This window comes from Myotis myotis, unplaced genomic scaffold (genome assembly GCF_014108235.1).
Source record: "Myotis myotis isolate mMyoMyo1 unplaced genomic scaffold, mMyoMyo1.p scaffold_m19_p_10, whole genome shotgun sequence".
Taxonomy (NCBI): Eukaryota; Metazoa; Chordata; class Mammalia; order Chiroptera; family Vespertilionidae; genus Myotis; species Myotis myotis.
Genome location: NW_023416314.1, coordinates 52,420,627 through 52,437,166, shown reverse-complemented (window position 1 = coordinate 52,437,166; position 16,540 = coordinate 52,420,627). Strand labels below are relative to the sequence as shown.

At 37.7% G+C, this 16,540-nt stretch overlaps 1 long non-coding RNA gene across 1 annotated transcript in view; it reads left to right on the top strand.

The window, feature by feature from the left end:
• LOC118664868 overlaps positions 1-16,033 on the top strand; it is a 164,185-nt gene extending 148,152 nt beyond the window's left edge. The window contains exon 12 of the long non-coding RNA XR_004970438.1: positions 16,019-16,033. This is a non-coding gene — a long non-coding RNA (uncharacterized LOC118664868). The remainder of the gene's footprint in view (positions 1-16,018) is intronic.
• The last annotated feature ends 507 nt before the right edge of the window (positions 16,034-16,540 follow it).

Below are 16,540 nucleotides of genomic sequence, written 5' to 3'. Positions count from 1 at the left end.
CTTTTCCCTCTCATAAACCCCCAATTTTATGCACCCAAATTTAGTTTGTTGCTGCTATTTCACCCTCTATTCCTCCTGGGAAGTTTGACCTGCTTTAAGGCTTTTCCACTCTATAGAGATGGATCTCACATCTGCTTTTCCAGCTCAGTCCTGAGCTTTGGTTCTGCCTGTTTAACTCTAAATCTCTACCTGGATGTCCCATTGTCACTTCAAATTTACCAAGTTTATCATCTCCTTCCCCTAAATCAATTTCTCTTTCAGGCTTAGGTATTTTTACAGTAATACTAGCATTCAATTATCCAGACTTGAAGCTTCATAAGTGTGTTGACTCATTTTTCTTCATATATCTCTACAGTAGTCATTCATTTGCTCATCAAATCCTTAGTCAGTGTTCATTACATATAAAATACTATTCTAGACACTAGGGATATAGAAGTGAAACAAAAAAGACAAAAACTAACTACTCAGAAGGATCTTATATTCTAGTTGTTTACTTTTATTCATTTACTCACTAATTATTCACTGAGAATGATAGGGTCCTATTTTATATAGAGTTGCCAGAGAAAGTTTCTATGATATGGAAACATTTAATCAGAAACCTGAATGAAGTGAGGGATTGAGCCATGCAAATTATTGGGGAAAGAACTTTCAGGCAAGTGAAGATGCTGGGTTTTATCTAAGTGAAATGAGAAGCCATTGGAGGGTTTAAGAGAGAAGCAAGATGATGTCATTTCCACTAAAAAAGAATCACTGTGCTATGGAGAAGAACAGACCAGGAAAGCAGTTGTAGAAGCAGAGACATTAGTTAGGAGGCTAATATAAAAGTGCTCATAAGAGAGATGATGATATCTTGGACTAGAGTGGTAGCAGAAGAAAATGATACATGCTATGGTTGCATAAATTAGAACAAAGCCTTTTCTGTGTAGATGTTGCCTTGTCTGGTAGAATAGCTTGGTGAGTTGGTGGAACCTTTCCTCCTAGTGCCTTTTACTTACATAGTTATAGTCCTATGCCGGGGTACATGGGTTAGTGAGCAGAGAGAGCTAGCTAGATTTGCAGCCTAGTTGCTCTTTCATCTGAGCACCCTTGTGCAGTGAATGAACTGTATAATGGCTGTCCTAGATAGAAGTGAAAGAAATGAGAATTCACTCTTCTTTTATTTTTAATTCTCATTATTTCATGCAGACTTTATCACTTCACATATGTAGGGTGTCCCCAAAATGTATACACACTGAATAATTATTAATTCCAATGTTTTTTTCTTTTCAGATTTAACCCATTGGAATGAATAATTATTCAAAGTGTGTATACCTTTTTTTTTGGATACCCCATATTTAATCTCTCCAGCCACTGAAGACGATAACTATATCTAATTCTTTCATTCACTAGTGTCTGACATGGTGTCCCATCTGTAGTCTGATATTTGGTGATAGTGGCAATAATGGAGTCATTCATATCTAGTGTCTGCAGAGATCACCGTACTAAAGTTCTTGAGTACTAAAGTAGTTCTGCATATTCATAAGAGCTAATCATAACAACTCGTGTCCATTGGTAGGAGACAAACTGTTAAATGTAAAGCCCATTGATATGATTTATATAAGTTAAAAGTGGATGCAGCTTTGTAACAGGTAGTGTTAGTTGTCATTTGAGAGGCTGATTGTTTCAATGAGCCAGAGTTTGTTTTAATGGCTGGTACCGACTGCAAGGAAAGTGAAAAAATACTTGATGTTTTTCATATGTGCCTATTTCAATAACCCGGCAATATCTTGCAATGACCTGGTGTAGAGGATGAAGCAAGTCTAGGAACTGCTGCCAAGTCCTACATAGTAGCAACATGTAAGTAGTTTAGTCAGATTCACTTAAACTTTGAAATCTAGTGTATTAGAGGCACATGCAGAAGCTGTGTTAATTGCTAGGTTATTTTCCATATGGTTCTGTTTTAATAAAGCATATTTGATGCAGATGGTTGGAAAGTAAGTTCGGTAATGTCTAAACTGGCCCTAATTCCTGCAGTGCTTCCACTCCAATACTTAACAGTGCCCTTGTAAAGTTTCTTCATTCACTGACTTTTTGTTTTTAGTTGAAATGTGGCCTAAGATAACTGAAAATGATTCTTTTTTATTTAAATTTCATCTCTAAAAGAACAAGAACAGTCATTTCCTCCCTGATTCCACATCAAAACTATACTTCAGCTTGGTTTATTTAGTATTATTGGGCTTCTATTCATCATTATTATGAATATATTTCTGAATATATTTAGTGGAGGAAATGGGAATTACAAGGATCACAAATAGTAATTGAAGTGACTTCTCCAAATGCTGAAGTTAGCTTTGTTAAAATGACAATACTTTTACCTCTTCAGGGATATGAAATAGAACAGCTTAGGATATTAATAACTATGTCTTGTTTGCACATTCTCTAGTTCTTTTGCAGTAAAATTGGACTTGCTAGATATTACTATTAAGTTAGAAATGAAGTCAAGGGTAAATTGTTCAGCAATATTGCAAAAATATTTTCATTTTCTTTCCTTCTAGAATATCTACATATAGTCATTGTGTTTGTCTTAAATCTTTTTTTTAAAATTGTTTAAAGTGTTACATATATCTCCTTTATCTCTGATTGATCCCCCTTGGCCACTCCCACCCCCAAGGGCAAGCCCCCACTGCCCCATTGTCTGTGTCCATTGGTTATGCTAATATGCATGCATAAAAGTCCTTTGGTTGATCTCTAACCCCTTCCCTCCCCTGCCTTCCCTCTGAGTTTGGATGGTCTGTTCAGTGCTGCCTTATCTCTCGGTCTATTTTTGTTCAGCAGTTTATATTGATCATTATATCCTACATATGAGTGAGATCATGTGATATTTATCTTTCTACAACTGGCTTATTTCGCTTAGCATAATACTCTCCAGGTCCATCCATGTTGTTGCAAATGGTAAAATTTCCTTCTTTTTCATAGCAGTGTAGAATTCCATTGTGTAGATGTACCACAGTTTTCTAATCCACTCATCTGCGGATGGGCATTTAGGCTGTTTTCCACTCTAAGCTATTGTAAATTGTGCTGCTATGAACATAGGGGTGCATATATCCTTCCTGATTAGTGTTTCTAGTTTCTTGGGATATAGTCCTAGAAGTGGGATTACTGGGTCAAATGGGAGTTCCATTTTTAACTTTTTGAGGAAACTCCATACTGTTTTCCACAGTGGCTGCACCAGTCTGCATTCCCACCAGCAGTGTACAGGGTTCCTTTTTCTCCACATCCTCACCAGCACTTGTCATTTGTTGATTGTCTTAAATCTTTAGAGAGAGTTCAGGTATATTAATAGTAATGTGCTGATTCCGTCTAAATATTTTATTATGGTGTACTTGTTTCTCTCTCTCTCTCTCTCTCTCTCTCTCTCTCTCTCTCTCTCTCTCTCTATATATATATATATATATATATGTATATGTATACATATATATGTATATATGTATACATATACATATATATATATCTTCATATTTTCTCAAGAATATAGATAATGTTCTTGTTAAATTTGAGGTTGAGTTCTGCAGAGCAAAGCGGGAGACATGGTTCAATAGGTTTGTGTCTGTTTTGCTGGTGTTTTGTTTTTCTTTCTTTTTTCTCACATTGTCACCAAAATATTCTCTTTGTTATCTGAATAGGACATCTGCTGACTAGCCTGACCCTCTTTACCTGATTGTGTGAAAAGTCTTGGTTAAATCTGTTAGGCCTTGGAGGCCCAAGAATCTGCTAAGTGCTTCTGAGCTTGAAAGACACACTGTCCTTGGTCTGTGTTGTCTCTCCCACTTATGGACATTCTTTGATAAATAAGCCTGATGTAGGTATGGGATAAGCCAAACAATGAAGTATTCTCAGCAGTAATTGACCCAAGGACTAATTACCTCTTAATGAGCATTGGATTTTTTCTCATATTCTAGAGGAGGTTAAAAAAATGCAAAAAAAAAAAAAAAAAAAGGAAGAAGAAAATTAAAGTTTTGTCCAACGAAGTTATCTTAATACAGGAGTCCTAAAACTGAAGAGAAAGAATTTAAAAAAAAAAATCTTGGCCCTAACCGGTTTGGCTCAGTGAATAGAGCTTTGACCTGTGGACTGAAGAGTCCTGGGTTCTATTCTGGTCAAGGGCATGTACCTAGGTTGCAGGCTCGATCCCCAGTAGGGGGCATGCAGGAGGCAGCTGATCTATGTTTCTCTCTCATCCATGTTTCTAAATCTCTATCCCTCTCCCTTCTTCTCTGTAGAAATCAATTACACACACACACACACACACACACACACACACACACACACACGGCCCAGTGCACGAATTCGTGCACCTTGAAGGGAACTATGGGCTGCGAGGCTGCGGTGGGCACAGGGGTGGGTCTTGGCCCATCCTCCGTGCCCCTGCCTGGCCCCTCCACTGCGGCCCCTGGTCCCCTGTCTGCTGGCAGTTCTGCTCCTGCCACCGCCGCTCCCACGCATTGATGGTGTGGAGTGATTGAGGCCAGCACCAGCAGTAGGTACAAGTGGGGCAGGTGCTGCCGTCAGCGGGTGTGAGCAGCGCCTGCTGCCCTGATAGCCCCTCAGGAGCAGGGGGAGGTGGAAAAGCCCTAAGGGACCATCAGGGCTGGTATCAGGCACTGTCAGCGGGTGTGAGCACCGGGCAGGACTGAAGTACACAAGAGCAAAGAATTTTCAGTAACCACCAGAGGCTTGCCCTAATAACAGTGACCTGTGCCCTGCCTTGGTCTGGAGCCCCTGCTCACCTGCTCCACCATCCTGCCGCAGCCCACGCCCTCCATGTTCCTTGCTCTGCTGCCTGCTGCCTATACCTCTCATATTCCGCACGCGCCCCCTGGTGGTCAGCACACATCATAGCGACTGCTTGTTCAGTTGTTCGGTTGTTCTGCTGTTCGGTCTATTTGCATATTAGCCTTTTATTATATAGGATATATATCTATATATCTATATATCTATACCTAGATATATAGATATATAGAAATATATCTGGATTATAAGAAATCTTCCAGAATCACAATCCTTCATTTATCTACCTCCTCTGCCCAGATGTACTTGCATGTGTTTGGGGAGTTGTATTAAACATACCCCTTTGCCACAGAAACTATTCATCTTTAAATGTCAACTTCAATGTTGAAATTTTATGAGAATGGAAAGGAATACACATTTTCACTTATTTTAGACTTTCCTTTGGAAAATGTAGTTTGCTGCTGTTGTCTCAAGTTGGAAGGTTTTACAAAGTTTTTTTTCAAATACTCAAGAAAAGCAAATGCAATCCTGAATTAGACTAGGAAAAAATGTACTTTCCTTTAAAAAATCTTAATAATTGTGGCACATCAGTCTTAGTCATTTCTTTTGACCTTTTCCTCAATTTATATTCACTCTGGAGATTTCTTTTGTCTTGCCTTGTTTGTTTTATTTCAAGCATGGTTTAACTTTTCACTGGAGCAAGAGCCTAAAAAGGTCAGAATAAGAAGAGAACAATTACCTTTGTGACAACTGTCAATTATTTAAGATAGAATATGTTATTTTCCAAACAATGTCGAAAAACAATTGAATAATTATTGTTGAGTTTGATTTACCTTGAGAAATCTCAGAAAAATTTTAAAGATCCATTCTGTTACTTTTTTTGTTTTGTTATGTGACAATGTGTTTTAAACTCACAGAGAATAGCTTTTAGGGTTAATTTCTAACTTTGAACTTTGTGGAAAACCACTTAAAAGGTATGGGGGGGGGCCCTATGTTGAATTAGGCAGCTGGAGACCAGCTATTACCATGGTGCTGATAGTAAGTATGGGAAGGGCTCTGGAAATGAGGTTTAAATTACCCAAACTGCAATTTAAGGGCAAGAAAAATTCAGCTTTAGCCTTTTCACCATTATTGTATAGATGTTGGGTATTTGAGATGTTTTTTTTTTTTCTTTCCAGAGAAACAATACTTATTTTAGAGATAAAAAAGATATTTAGTTGGCTTTGGGTTAAGTTTTAGGCTTAAAAATTTTTATTTTTAAAAATTTTCACTATGGTTTTCAGGTCTAATTCTTGAACTGTATCTCTTTTAGTCTTGATTTTATTTTCAGAGAAATAGCAGAGCTAGGCTTTTCATTTAATTGTAATAAAATATTGCCCTAAAGAAGAATGAAATATGATTTTTTACTGGTTTATATAGAAAAGCATATAACGCTAATAATATTTTAACTATGGTTTGTATAGACCATACTCATTTAAACTCTATGCAAATCTTTGTTACTTCAGGGCAAACAAGCTACAAAACCATAATGTGCAGTGTAGTGAGCACACACCATAAATTTGATAATCATACTTGTGAATTCATCATATTTTATATAGGGGATTGCCTTAGCATTCTGAATAGTAATGTGCAAATGACGTGAAAAAAATGTTTCCACATTCTTAAATGTTTAGGGATTTTAATGCTATTGTATTATCATTCTGTGCCAAATTGCGTTGATTGATAAGTGAAGATATTAAAATAGCAGAAATTTTACATTGGCTTTAATGTGTGGAGTTTCTACAATTCCCCACGAATCTGGAATATTAATATAAATATTCTTTTTTTGGGTCTGCAGGAAGCATGCTGCCCAGACTACACATGTTACGAGGCTAGGCCTGCCTCTGCAGTTTAGAGAAGTAGGAGTGGGAGGCTGTCTTAAGTGAAAGTGAAAAAAGGCATTTGTTTAGCTGCATGGCAACACAAATATTTCACTTAGTGAGGACTGACAATGCATTTCATTATGTGAACGGGTGCCAGCTTGTAAAAAATTTCTGTTTAACTTTCCATATTAGTGGAAGGTGCTTGTGCTTAACCGTTTGAAGCCTGGCATCTAGGCCCCCTTCCACCCCGCCCCCACAACACACACTTTTTGTCTACTATTGTTTGTTTGTTTTGTTTTTAATCCCAAAGTAATAGATGGGAGAGAGCCAAGGATATCTGGACTATTGAATGCTATTAGGAATATGTGGGGAAGTCTGCCAGATTGAAGTCTGTCTCAGGCTAGACATTTGTCACATGTTTTCATTTCTCTTTTTTCTATGCACTTTTCTGGAGGTTAATTGTTATATTCTGCCTTGACAGTAGAAACATTCAATGGTATTTGTTTGAAGTTGACAGTTACCTTGTTTGCTCCAGTGCCTGAGTAGCAGTCCCATGTTCTCAAGATCTTAAATTCTCCAGTCTCCTCTTACAATGCATTTGGATCCAAGGCTATTAGGAAAGCAGAGGAAAATAAATTAATGCTAATTGCCACATCAATTATTTAAAATTATTTATTTTATGGATTTTGATTTGAAGAAGGTAGAGAAGTACTTTTTTTCTTCAGGAGTGTTTGAGACCATCTCTATATTCTCATTGGCATGATGCCTACCTTGTGGGCATCAATATCAATAGCTTTACAGGGATGTGGTAGTGTAAGGGGAGGAGAAAGTACATTTTTAGATGTTTGTGACTATAATATACAAGTGAAAGATTCTCAGCATTGACAAGCATAGAATGATGTGCAAGGACCAACTGGATGAGTATTCCAGGAAATACACATTTTTTTCATAATTTTATCATATTTTTTAAAGTTATGGCATCAGGAATTTAAGTTTGTTTAGAGAACATTTCAAAATGTTTTACTCAGTGAGAGAGTTCTAGTTCCAGAATAAAATAAGATAAATAATTTATAATCGACAAAGCATTTTAAAATTATATAAAACAAGAGAGTTAAAAGTAAGGATCTCTGTGCTTGAAAATATTGGAAACAAATTCAGATTGTTGACATTTTTCTTTTTTTGCTAGTTCCTCCTGAAGTTTAGGGCATTATACTTAGTGGGTATACTTACATTTCTTGCATAAAAGTGGTTGGGGTATTTACCTTTTAAAAAATAAGAAATATATTCAGATATGAGAATTAGAAGTCTATTCTAAAACTGATTTCCTTTTTCCCCAAATTAAGTTGCTGGAAATTTGTAGTAAAATCTTTTTCTCCTCCTCCTTCCCTCTACTGCATTCCATCTCTATTCTATTTCATCTCTATTTTTAGTGTAGACTTTGGTCCTCTTGGAGAAAAGAATCCTTTTAAATCCTGAAAACTGTGGCATCATCTGCTAGCCAGAAGCCTGAACTGGCTGAGGATCTTAAATGTCTGCCAAGGATCTTTCTGACCTCTTTACTCCTTGCTAGCCTATAGTAGTTGTGGGTTTTTACTGAATGAGTCACCTTCTAGCCCTGTGTCTGGGCCTTTCAGATAGAAAACACAATATGCCATCGGTTGATGGGATGGGCCAGGGTATGGGTGTACTAGGAGGCAATGCAGTTACAGTCTGGATGGAACCCAAAGTAAATATTTGCCACTATCTTTCTCATCAATTAGATAGTCATAGTTAACCTCCAAGAGCCAATATATGGATTTTTTTTTTAAAGCACATTTGGAATTTTCAATTTTCTGTGTGTCATTGCTTAGTTACTTCTCATCAAAAGCAGCTCACTTCCTCTTTTCAGGCAGATAATACTACACTTTTCAAGCAAATATTGCTTTAGGGCAGGTGAATTGGTCCAGTATCAAGGGCACAAATATGGGGCATCAGATTTACATAAGTACTTCTGACCCTTCATTCCATGGTTCAGAGCGGGAAAAGGCATCTCTGTCTCCATGTTTCTCACCCTGCCCATTAATTTACCAGCTCACATTTAGAGTACTTGGTGGTACCTGTTTGGACACTGTTGTGATATTCTGTCACAAATTCCATAGCCCCCAAAGTGGAAAAAGTACCTCTGGTTTCTTGTCACTTACAGTCTTTGGCAGTTCGTAAGCATCCAATAAATATTTGTGGAATGAGTAACTTGGTGGATGAGTGAGAATGTAGGACATGTTGACAAGAGGAGAATAGTACAAAGTTCTTGAAAGATGTGATTGGGAATGATTTAGTGTTGTGGACACTTGCAGTTTAAATTCTGGAATTAAGTGGAAACTTGTTGAAGCGAGGAGTCCTTCATTCAAAACATTTTGGACAGATTTTTACTTTTCTAGCTGGTACAAATTAGCCACCAGTTGTTTCCAAGAATTGTCAGGTAGCATTGAGGTTTACAAAGTTGATATTTTAGAAGGCAGTGGGATCCTCTAAAATGTCATCTTGGAAAACTGCCTAGGATTCAGAATAAATATTTGTTATAGTACCAGAGAGACTAGAAGACATCTGGGAAAATTCTGTACCTATCTGTAGTTTTATATTTCCTTTGCTAAAGAATAATGCTAGAAGCATGAGGCAGAGCAGTGGGAGAAGTTGGCAAGTCAGTCTACAGGAAGCTTGGCAAAAGAGTCTCTTTTTCTGGACAATCATTTTCTTTTTATTACCATCTGATTATGAATGACTAGTCTGCACTTGGTTCTAAATGTGTAGATAGATTTTTCAAGATGACCATAGTATAAATTCAGATATCTTTAGTTCTGCTTTAGCTAACAGTGGTACTAATGCCTCTGGAGGAAGTTTTGTGATCATTTTCGTTGTATAGGGAGAGGTAGACTAGTGGAATGTGTGTGTTTTCTTTAAATAGCTACATATTGGGAAATATTCTATGGGAAGTCACATGTGCTAAACTTTATGCATAATATTTAAAATCAAATATCTATTTCTAAATCCCACTAGCATTCCTCAAGCCTTTGCTCTTTTAACCCAGGAACTTATATAGTCAGGAGACATTATTTCTTCTAGGTTCTCTTTGCTATTGTTTTGCCCAGTGCCATTCCATTTACTAGTAGACTGCCAGATATACTTGAGGTTTGCTGGTATCCCTCATGATTGATCAGTTATTTGTGCAAATGGTATATACAGTATTTTATTTGCTGGGCACAAGGTAACAAAGGCCCAGTTGTTTTTATAGTGAGGAGATACAGAGTTTACCTGCCCAGGTAACCAGGTAATTGACAAATCTAGCCTCTCAAACATTAAAACATCCTTTCAATTATGTGTGGGAATCTTCATATTTTATTGATCATTTGCTAGAATATAAATAATGGAAATCTGAGCATGTATCTAAGGCACATAATGCCCAAAACAGATAGTACATGAGAGTCCCATTCTTTATACATTGTGAATATGATGACTGCCAAAATATTCTAAAATGCACTATTTATAACTCTTAAAAACCTTCTAATTTTGAATAATACAATGTTATAAAAATGTGGGACATTAAAAATAGCTTGTAAGAATAGGATATCTTCAACTAAAATTATCTAGATACTTTTGTACATATTGGTATAGAAGCAGTTTGTGTTTTTTAAAGATATTTCATGCCATTTCCTCTACTTGGAATAATTCTAACAAATGTATTTTTTAAATCTTTATTGTTGAGATTATTACAGATTTCCCTCTTTTCCCCCCCATTGGCCCCCTCCACAAGGGTCCTACCCCACCCCAGGCCTTTACCACCTTATTGTCTGTGTTAATGGGCAATGCATATCTATATATATAAAAGGCTAAGTGACTGACCATCCATCCGTCTGTCTGACTGACTGACCATCCAGTACATATGACACACACTGGCAATTTAACAATAAACGTTGACTCTCGCATGCGCAATGCACATAAAGCTCTTACTGGTGCCAATCGCATGCATGTGTTTTGATCTGCCATTGTCAGTCATGAATTTGGTTGTTTTTGTTGACATTCTGAAGCTGAAAGAAAGTGGTGTCATTGATAGAATATGTCTGAAGACCATCTATTGGCACAACTGTCCCTGTCTGACACTGGCCTCCCATTTAAATTAATTTGAAGACAGTTTCCCATGATACCAGCATTTGCAATGACTATTAATAAATCACAAGGACAAATTCTAGATAGAGTAGGAATATTCCTATCTGAACCCGTTTTGGGACATGGTCAGTTATATGTTGCTTTCTCTTGAGTTAGAAGAGCGTTTGATGTTAAAGTTATAAATACTTCATCACAAGAGAAATTAGTCAAGCACTCTGAAAGTGTTTTTACTCTTAATGTGGCATACAGGGAGATCTATATATATGTAAAAGCCTAAGCGACCATCTGACCGTTCAACTGTCCAACTGGTAGCTATGATGCACAGTGACCACCAGGGGGCAGATGCTCAATGCAAGAACTGCCGAGTTGCAGTGACTTGGCAGCTGCAGTTCTCAGGTGATACACCCAGAATCAGAGAGGAGGGAGCCCAATTCTGGGGTGCATCACCCGAGAACCGTGCTGTCACAATCCGGGACCTCTTGGGGGATGTTGGAGAGCCGGTTTTGGCCTGATCCCTGTAGGCCAGGCTGAGGGACCCCACTGGTGCACGATTCTGTACCCTGGGCCTCTAGTATGTATATAAGATCTTTGTTTAATGTCTTTCCGCTCTCCACCCCCCTTCCCTCTGAGAATCATCAGTCTGTTCCATTTCCAGGCCTCTAATTCTACTTTATTCACCAGTTTATTCTGTTCATTAGATTTCTTATTTGTTTATTTTGATTTTTAGATTCAATTGTTGATAGGCATGTATTTGTTGCCATTTTGTTCATATTTTTGATCTTTTTCTTCTGCTTCCTCTTCTTAAAGAGTACCCTTCAACATTTCATATAATACTGGTTTGGTGGTGATGAACTCCTTTAGCTTTTTCTTGTCTGTGAAGCTCTTTATCTGACCTTCAATTCTGAATGATAGCTTTGCTGGGTAGAGTAATCTTGGTTGTAGGTCCTTGCTCTTCATCACTTTGAATATTTCTTGCCACTCCCTTCTGGCCTGCATAGTTTCTGTTGAGAAATCAGCTGACAGTCATATGGGTGTTCCCTTATAGTTAACTAACTGCATTTCTCTTGTTGCTTTTAAGATTCTCTCTTTGTCTTTTGCCCTTGGTATTTAATTATGATGTGTCTTGGTGTGATCCTCTTTGGGTGCCTTTTTTGGGGGTTCTCTGTGCTTCCTAGACTTGTAAGTCTATTTTCTTCACCAGGAAGGGGAAGTTTTCTGTCATTATTTCTTCAAATAGATTTTCAATATCTTGCTCTCTCTCGTCTTCTAGCACCCCCATAATGCAAATGTTGGTACACTTGAAATTATCCCAGGGGCTCTTTACACTATCTTCATATTTTTGGATTCTTTTTTCTTTTTGCTCTTCTGGTTGGGTGTTTTTTACTTCCTCATATTTCAAATTGTTGATTTGATTCTCAGAAACTTCTACTCTACTGTTGAACCCCTGTATATCATTCTTTATTTCAGTCAGTGTATGCTTGATTCCTGACTGGTCCTTTTCCATTTTTTTAGAGGTTTCCAGAAGATTCTTGAGTAACCTTATAACTGTGGTTTTGAACTCTATATCAAGTAGTTTGCTTTCTTTCATTTCTTTCATTTGTGACATGTTTCTTTGTCTTCACATTTTGGCTGCTTCCCTGTGTTTGCTTCAATGTATTGGATAGAGCTGGTATGTCTCCTTGAGTTGGTAGAGTGGCCTTGTGTAGTAGGTGTTCTATAGGGCCCAGTGGCTCAGCCTTCCCTGATCTGGGAGGTCTAGGTGCACACCTTTGTGGGCTGTGATCACAGTCTTGTTGTAGTTGAGACTTAATTGCTGTTGGTGTCACTGGGAGGAATTGACCACCAGGCCAACTGACTGTGAGAACCAGTTGTGACTATATTGGGAGAGCTGCTGTGCAGGAGACACCCCTATGGAGCAGGGTTTGCTTCAGTGGGGCTTTGGTGCTCACTGAGTCTGCCCCTCGAGTGTGTCGCTTATGTAGAGTTATAATCTGGTATGGTGTGACACTGACCACTGGGTAGACTGGCTCTTTCATCTCCATGGAGGTGCAAAGTCAGCCACTTCCAGGGGCCACCCAGCAAGAGCTACAGAGAGATCTGCAGATTTCTTCTCTTTGTATAGGGTTTGGAAGTGCCCAGATGAGGCCCAGCTATGAAGCAAGGCAGGCTGGTGCTGGTGCCAGGTCTTGGACCTTTTATTGATAGGTTTGGGGCTCTCTGACGCAGCTGTAGCTTGTTTGAGAGATTTTAGCCTGAGAAAGGACAGGCCATTCATATGCAAAAGCTGCTGCACATAGCTTGGGTGGGGTTGTAAATTGGATGAGGTGGGGTCTTAAGGAATCACCAGGGTGGGGCAAACAGAAATGGCTGCCAGTCAGCCCTGTGACCAGGGAGGTCCCAGCATAGGAACAATGATGCCTGTGAGCACCTCTGGCTGGGAGAAAGCCACCCCCGAGTTCCTGCCCCGATGCCAGTCAATCCAGTTTTTCCTCATATATGTCTGTGTTCCCCAGAGCCTCACCCTGGTGTTGGAGCTCAGAGGAAGCAGGACCTTGTAAGTTCAGTTCGTGGTGCCGGCCTTGTAAGAGGATGGCTGGGTCTCCAGCAGCCTCTGTGTCACTGAGCCCCAATCTGCTCTGGTTTTTACAGCCCTTGGTTCTTACTGCTCATAGGGACTTCTATTCCCATCTCTGGGACCCTGGGCTATGGGTCTGGTGTGGGGCTGGGACTTTGTTCTCCTCCAGGCGGCCTCCACAGAGACAGTCTCCCTCCCAATTAAAAAAGTGGCACACATGGGTACCGGATCAACCAGTTTGCGCCTCTGGACCTCCTACCAGTCTCAGTGTGCTTTCTTCTTTACTTCTTTAGTTGTAGAACTTCCATTCAGACAGCTTTCCAGTGGTTTTGGATGATGGTTGTTCTGTATTTTAGTTGTAATTTCGATGTGGTTGTGGGAGGTGGCAAGTACAGGCATTTACCTACGCTACCCCTAACAAATATTTTTAATTGTAGAATTTCTATCTATCTTTCAGATCCTTGTAGTCTTCTCTAATTTCACTTCATTTGAACTTCCATAGTATATTGTATTTCTCTTGTGCTTGTCAAAATTTATCTTTTAGTTTCTGTGAACATTCCTTACTATTAGTTTCTGATCAAAAGTATTTTTCTTTTTTAGGGCAGGGATATTAAGTCAAATTCATCTTAAATAATTTACATGACCATATACTACCTACTACTTAATAAGCACCCAGCTTATAATTAATGAGTTAATTAAAAATTCTGAAAATCTCCACACTCCCAATTTTTAAAATAATGTACCAATTTTGCATTTAACTTGTTTTATACATGTTGTTTGCTTTTACTGTTTTCATGTGATACTTGGGGTTAGGGAAGAAATAGTTCCTTGAATTTGCAGATGAGTTGAATGAAACTTTTAAATAATGCAAAGTGTGAAATTTATTGTGAGACCCTGACAAAATCTGGAAGTTATGATGGGGAAGTGGGGAAGAAATTGACATGTCACCCTCATCATTACTGTTCTTGAACCTTCTATCCCAATTGCCAATTATGATTTTGGAGTGGAAACTATGTCATATTTCTTTGTATAATCTCTAGCATAGTTGTTTGCTCATAGTCAGTGCTATAAACATATGTATAAAATGAACATTGGAATGAATTTGACATTATTAGTTATTTCCTTTCATGCCTTAGTCACTCTTTCCTTTAATGGCTTTTTTTTCTAAGTGCTTTATTGCATTCATGTTGTCCTTCCATTCTCTTATATAAAACTCTTCTTTCAAGAAGCATTTGATGATCACATTAACTTAAAACATAAATGGCCAATAATAATTAATATTTTCTTCTTTTGTGGGATATGCAAAGTTTAGAACTCTTTTCAAATAAAAATTAAGGTAAATGAATTGTTATATGGGATGTTCATTCAAAATAAAGATGTTGGTTTACTTGACCTCATAGAGAAACATTTATAACTTGATTCCATAAAACAGTTTTGTAGTGCTTAGTGGAACCTATGAATAGGAACTTCTAGAGAAATTAGCTGAAGCTAGGCCTCTATATATCGTTGAAAATGTTCTAAGGATTTAAACTTAATGAGTAAAGATAGAATGAAGGTAGAAATAGTTTTTTGAGATAGATGGCTCTGAAGTGAGGCAATGGAACTAACATTATCAAAAGAAAAATTATTTTGGTACATAGGTTAAAATGGCTAGATTTGTGGGTTTTGTTTCTCTTTTGGGACTAGCAGAAACAATTCTAAGAAATCTTTGCTTTGCAATTGCTCTTCCAATGAAGAGTTTGCAATTGTTTTAATTTTTTCCCTGAAGTTACCTCACTGTAATAATTATTGAAAAAAGTAACTCCTGAATTTAAAATGCACTGTTTATTGTACTCCCTGCCCAGCATTTTTTTTTTCCTGGTAAAAGCTACCTCATTTTCTTTTTGGGAACAATCCTTCTTTCACTTTTGGTAAATATGTTTGGGGTAGAGCTGCTCTTACCCTCCCAAGTCATAGGGTGTGAGCATTTTATATGCCTGGCCAGTGATTGGTTCAGAAATGAACATATTATTTAAGCCAGGCCAATGAGGCTTGATCCTGAGGTCTTTGCTGGAATTACTGGGGGGAAAAAGCACTGTCTTTCTATTGTGATTCCTAACCTGGAGTTTCTGATAGTCCTATTTGCCCCTGAAGGGGGAGTACCTGCCTGAGAGATGGAGAGAGACCAACTCCTGATTACATTATTTTAGCCCTGAGTCCAGCTGTGTCAGACAGAAGCCAGGACTTTTCAGCTTAGCTACTTTGAGTTGGCTTATTGTCACTCACAGCTAAAAGTGTTCTAACAAATATGACCAGAGTTGCACAGTTGACTGCCCCGCTGATATGGTAGATGGATATATGTCATTTGGAGTACCATTATGATGTCTATTGATTTGTCCAATATGTGAGATTTATTTATTCCACTTTATTTTCTATGAGTGTGGATGGTATGATGAAAGTCATTACTGTTTAAACAAGAATAAGTTTTACTGAAATAATTTAGTATTGTCAAAGAATAGTAAAATGCAAATAAGATGATATGGCCAGATAAGTTCTAGACTTTGTTGTGTTATTTTGAAGATAGAACAAGTTTATGTACTTTTTTCCCTTGGGATAAAAATATAGTTTTCCTTTTTTGTAAATAAAATAAGTTGTAACTTGTTTATATTTTTTCACATTTGCTTGTCTATTGCAGTTTGATACTTTTGCACAACTTGGGCTGGAATTGGAGAAAATATTTTATTTGCCTATGCTCTGAAGAAATATCCTCTGCCTGTGACATTTTAATGCTAATCCTATTCATTAATATATAATTCTACTTAAGATTAACTTTAATGGATTTGCTTCAAATTAGAGATCTCACTAATTTGGAAAACACAAAAAGAAATGGATATTGTAATACATATTTTGCTGTTTTTCTGGAAAAAAGTAATCTCAATTTGGAAGAAAATGTATACAGTTATGCAAATTCTACTTGACTTTGGTAAATCACATTTAAATGTGCAATACTTTTAATTTATCTTTGTTATGTGGCCTTTAAGAGGTCTCCATTTTATTTTTGTTTGTTTTTTCATATTGTTTGAAATATCTATGTAAACACTAAGTTGATATTTGATCATCTCTCTTAAAAATGTGCTGGACCACAGTGGCTGGTGGGCTCAGTTGGTTGGAGCTTTGGATTCAATTCCTGGCCAGGTATATACCTAGGTTTTGGGTT